Source organism: Raphanus sativus, chromosome 6 (genome assembly GCF_000801105.2).
Source record: "Raphanus sativus cultivar WK10039 chromosome 6, ASM80110v3, whole genome shotgun sequence".
Classification (NCBI taxonomy): domain Eukaryota; kingdom Viridiplantae; phylum Streptophyta; class Magnoliopsida; order Brassicales; family Brassicaceae; genus Raphanus; species Raphanus sativus.
Window position 1 is genome coordinate 11,341,362 of NC_079516.1, and position 5,455 is coordinate 11,346,816.

General features: G+C 28.1%; 1 long non-coding RNA gene across 2 annotated transcripts; it reads left to right on the forward strand.

Annotated features, from left to right (window-relative positions):
• Nucleotides 1–3,313: 3,313 nt before the first annotated feature.
• On the forward strand, nt 3,314–5,105 carry LOC108838964 (uncharacterized). Of its 2 annotated transcripts, XR_008935189.1 has the most exons (5): nt 3,314–3,681; nt 4,091–4,209; nt 4,311–4,524; nt 4,622–4,745; nt 4,804–5,105. It is a non-coding gene; the product is annotated as an uncharacterized LOC108838964 (long non-coding RNA). The 2 variants fall into 2 exon arrangements; XR_008935190.1 differs by lacking the exon at nt 4,311–4,524.
• The last annotated feature ends 350 nt before the right edge of the window (nt 5,106–5,455 follow it).

A 5,455-nucleotide genomic window follows, 5' to 3' on the forward strand; every position in this document is an offset into this window, starting at 1 on the left:
TCTTATTGTTAAAATTGCTAAGATAATAATATATAAACCGTGTTTCAAAAAAAAGAAAATAATATATAAACTAGGAGTTTCCATGCGGCATGCGAAGAAATAATAAGTTTAATATAGTATTTTTAATACTTAGTTTACATTTAACACTCTTATTATTTTTATATTTTAACTTTACCAATTAGAAAAAAATAATATCGTAAATTTATCTTTTTATTTGGTTTGATTATTTCAATTTTATTTAAGTTATAAAAAAATTATAATTACATTAAATAAAAATATTTTTTCTTTCTGTTAAATCATATTTATTAATTAATTATTTTATATATGTCTCTTATCTCCTAATTTTAAGTATGTCTATATTTAATATTTAAATTTTAATAGATTTACGATTTTTTTATTTTTTTCTAGTTAAAATACATTTATCATCAGCAAAAAATAAATGCTAATAAACGTTTTAAACATTTAATCATCAGAAAAAAATAATTGATTAGTATTGTTTTAGGTTTGTATTTCTTAATGTATATTTATAATTAATTTTAATAAAATATATATAATTATACAAAATATGATATATAAAATTAATGTCAAAATTATTATATATTTATATTATTTTATTTTATTAAGGTGATAGTCATTATATTTTCTTCTGATGGTGATATATTAGTTATTAGTTGTTAATATATATTAAAAGTTTTGCAAAAAATAAATTAAATACATAAATTTACCTTTTTAATAATAATAATATATAAGTTAATACTCATTAAAAGTTCTTGCCAAAAAACATAAAATTCTATAAGGAAAGTTTACTTATCACAATTAGGTTAATGCCATTTCATATATAATGACCGACTGAAGCCAGAAGCCACCACGAAGTTACCAAAATACCATTGAACGACCAGAAATCCTATTTATGTGTTTTCTAAGCCATTGTTGACGGGTACGCTCTTTCTCAAAGTTTTATTCTATTGTTCTTAGTTAGGAGATAAGGTAGGAAATCCTTCAGAGTCTTCATGGAACGTATCCATAGTTTTCAAAATAGAGAAGGCGTAAGTATTGTGAAAATATTTTATAAATCATGTTAAGAAGGATCATTATTGCTTTGGCCAATTATACATGTCAACTTAATTGATTTATGAACATAATATTTAATTTTAATTGATTCTTGTTAACATTATAAATACTATCGCTATACTAAAGATTATGAATTTATTGAATATATGGATTTAAACTTGGTTAGCAAGATTTTCAAAAAAGCATATAGATTTTTGGAAATTTTAGTTAGCTAAAATAGCTAGGAATGCCGAATGTGATCTTAATTTGTAATATTTTTTAATGTATAATTTGATAATGTATATTTTAAAATTTACCCGTTTAAATAATTGTTTGATATGACATTTCTAAACACAACACCGTTTAAATAATTGTTTGATATGACATTTCTAAACACAACAATTTTATAGTTTAGATTGAAAAAATTAATTTTGTCTTATAAATCATCAATTTTGTCATTCATACTTTGTAGAATATAACATGTATATTCGCACAAATGTATTTTATTTTTATGGATAAAATTTGATGATAATGTATAATAAAATTGTTGTATATAATATTTAAAATATATGGATCTATATATTTTATGCTTTTCAAAACATATTATCCTGAATTTACATTGGATAATTATTTATATGAAAATGTAAGTAGCCTAATATATTTATATAATAATATATGAATTAACATTCTTAGTTGGTGTCGATATTGCAGAAAAACTGATATGGTGATTAAGAAAAACATTGTCTACATGGAAAAGAAAATAATAATCATTTAATTATTTTTTTCCTTCATTATAGTTACTTTGAATTATTTTAGGAAAACATTAAATACATGAAAAAGACATACATTTTTACATTAGTTTAATTAAATTCTCAGTGGTATTGGATTGTAAATACTATGCAAGTCTAAGAGATATTATATATGTGTACTTCTATTTTAATATAGTAGATAAATATTAGTTTATATTTTTGTTATGGAATATAAAATGTTAAATATATTTTAATTGTAAATTTTTAACTATATAAATTTTATTTTGGATATAAAATATTTTTGATATTATTAAATAAATAAATTAATTATATATAATCATTTTTATATATTACAATTAAAATTATTTTTCAAAAGTTTCAAATGGAAAAATTAAACAAAGAATATTTGAGAAGCATTAGCAGCTTGTAAATGTTATTTAAATAATTGTTGATTGAATACAAATGAAAAAAAATGTTTCTGCAAATTATTTACCGATCAAGGTCTGGTCTTTGTGGAAAGAGTTTACTTGTTGGAATTAATAAAATACTTATATATATGTGTAATTGTTTATAAATAAATGAATATATAAATGAAAGGCTTTTAGAGTTCTACGAATTGGGTTGGAAAACGGTCCCAACATGTGACTAATACAGTTAGGACATCTCCAATTTCGCTCTATTTCATTATAAAATAGAGTTTAGAATAAAAAAGCTTCAATGATATTCTATTTTTCACTTTATATAATAGAATAAAAAATAGGATTGTCAATATATACAGTAAGTTATTTTTTGTTCATAACTCTATTTTTACTCTAGAATAGAGTACCAGTAGAAGTATCGTAACCTAATGATTAAAGTTTAAAGGTTTCTATACCTAAATATGGGGACAAATTCCAGGCTATGTAATTTCTTGTAGATTACAAGAAATCTAAGTTTCAAGTCCCAGAAAAAAATGATTTATTAAACAATTATGCAGACAACGGAAAAAATGCTTACAAGGGGTTTTCAACATGGTTCAAATAGATCTGGTTAGAAATTGATCTTTAAAGGACGACTCAGATGATACAGTTAGGCGTAGATCTTCATAAGGAGGTAGTATTGTCGGTTATCGAATCGTCTATGTAATATTTTTTATAATTGTAATATCATAATAAGTTGGCATTAAAAAATAGAATACCATGAGAATATACTCCATCTGTTTTTACATAAATGTCATATTGACATTTTTTCATACATATTAAAAAAGTGATAGAAATATATGTAAGTTGTTATTGATTACACTTCTTGACCAGTAGTATTTGAGATAAATAAAATTATTTATAAAATCATGGATGAAAAATATTACAACTCTATTAAATCAATGCAGGAGAAATACTACAACTCTATAAAATCTATGTAATAAGAAAAAAATTAAAGTGATAATTATTATGAAACATGAGAAATACTACAATTCTATTATAAAATTACTCTATTTTTGAGTAAAAAAATAAGATGAACCATAGGAGACGTTCTTAGAGCATCCGCAAAGGAGGATTTAACCAATCCTTAGCGCGATAACATAGGTTAATTTGATTAAAATATTAATACATATGCTCGATTACGGAAGGATTGATCCTTGAACAAGGATTAGAAGGATCAAGTCCTTGTGTACGTGTCCGTCGGTGATAGGTAGAGCTTTTGTTTGTGTTTGGCAACGAAGATCAACATCTCTCTCTCTCTCTCTCTCTCTCTCTCTCTCTCTCTCTCTCTCTCTCTCTCTCTCTCTCTCTCTCTCTCTCTCTCTCTCTCTCTCTCTCTCTCTCTCTCTCTCTCTCTCTCTCTCTCTCTCTCTCTCTCTCTCTCTCTCTCTCTTTCCAGGCAACGAAGATCAACATCCATGGCGGTTTGTTCTTCCATCTTTGTTTTTATTCTTATAGTATCTTATGCGGGAATGATTTTGCCGTAGTTCTTCCGGAATTTGGATTATATCCGCTTGCCGACGAGTTTGATTTGCTGATATTTGCTAATTCATTGTTTATGTTTCTGGAATCAATTTATGAGTCTATCGGTGTTAATCTGTATATGCAACTCTAGATTGTTTCTTCTATATTACTGTTTCTTGTTCCTTGTTACTCTGATTTTGTTTCACTTTGTACTTCTCTTTGGTATATATAATTGCTCTTGATACCAATACGAAATTGAATCGAAATATTCCTTTGATTCTTGTTTGGATCTTTACTGTGTGCGTGATGGGATTTGATACATAATGAATGAGAGATATCAAATGATTTTTTTTTTTTGTGTGTGTGTAGACTTGAAGATGCCTCGATACGATGATCGTTACAGCAGCAATGACCGATACGGCGGCGCACGTCTCTGTGTGGGACACCTCGGAACGCGATCTTGAACACCTCTTCAGCAAATACGGAAGGTACTTTTTGTTTCTCTGTTTTCAGCTCTATGTTTGCAAACATAGTTCTCGTTTGAACGTAGTCAGCTTTCTGTGGTTTTGTTTTGGATATGCATCTCTAGGTCAGCTTTTGATAAGGTTTGTAGCAGTCTTTCTGGACCAAAGCCTAAACAAGGGATGAATTACAGTTGATATGTCTAGTCGTTAGCTTATATGGGTAGGAGTGTTGTGGCTTAACATGTAGTATATATTAACTTCGATGTTAATGCCTTGAGAAAGCATTCCCACGTCCATGGTGAAAGGCAGTACGTTTGCGATTACCATGGTTGTGATAAGGTGTAGTACCAATATTCATTCACTTTCTTGATCGTTCAAGGAAAGAAGGTAACTAGTGATCGTGTGTGTGTAACTTAGTTTGATTTTGTCCTTGAAGGAAAGAAGGTAACAAGGGGCTTCAACAGCTGAAAGGGTGAGATCGTTTAGAAAGGATGAAGACCTGGAACTCAGGTTGCTAACTTGCAAGGGATATGGAGCAGAGACGTTCAGCTGCCATGGGAGTTCGTTTTTCTTCCCTTTCTTTTTTTCATCGTTTCTCTTCACTTGTGGTATGTGCAGTGGTGCTCCTCACCTGAACATTAATCTCCAGATGAACTATTGGCATTCTCTTCCTGCTAATATAAGGGAATGCCAAGAACCGTTGTTTGATTATATGTCTGCTTTAGCTATCAATGGCCGCAAGACAGCACAAGTAAGTTTCTATCCTTTTTGTATTGATGGTTACATTGTTGACATCAATGTGTGAAGTTTAATCGAAGATGAACAAGATATCAGACTTTTGTTGTGAAACTGTGTTGTTCTTGCAAACAAAAGTGTCACAGAACATAAACATATTTGATCATATTGCTAATTTTTTTTTATTCCTAAGGATTCAAAATTAGAAAACACCATTGGACCTTCTATTTTCAATAGAATTCTTAACTATTCTAAAAAAAAAAAAAAATTAGTTTAATAATCTTAAGGACTCCAATGGTGGTAACACTATTGGAGATGCTCTTACATTTATGGTAATGCCATGGACAAGGTCGGGAAGATAAATAATCTTAATAAAATGCATACGTCAGTTTACTGAAAAAGGTAATGTCTAAAGATAAGATTTAAACTGTTACATTTATGGTACTGCCATGGACAAGTTGTGATAAAATTGAGAATTAGAAGTCATGAATAGGTGAAGGCCACCAAACATTAGTTGTTTTTTGCTTACCCGTTA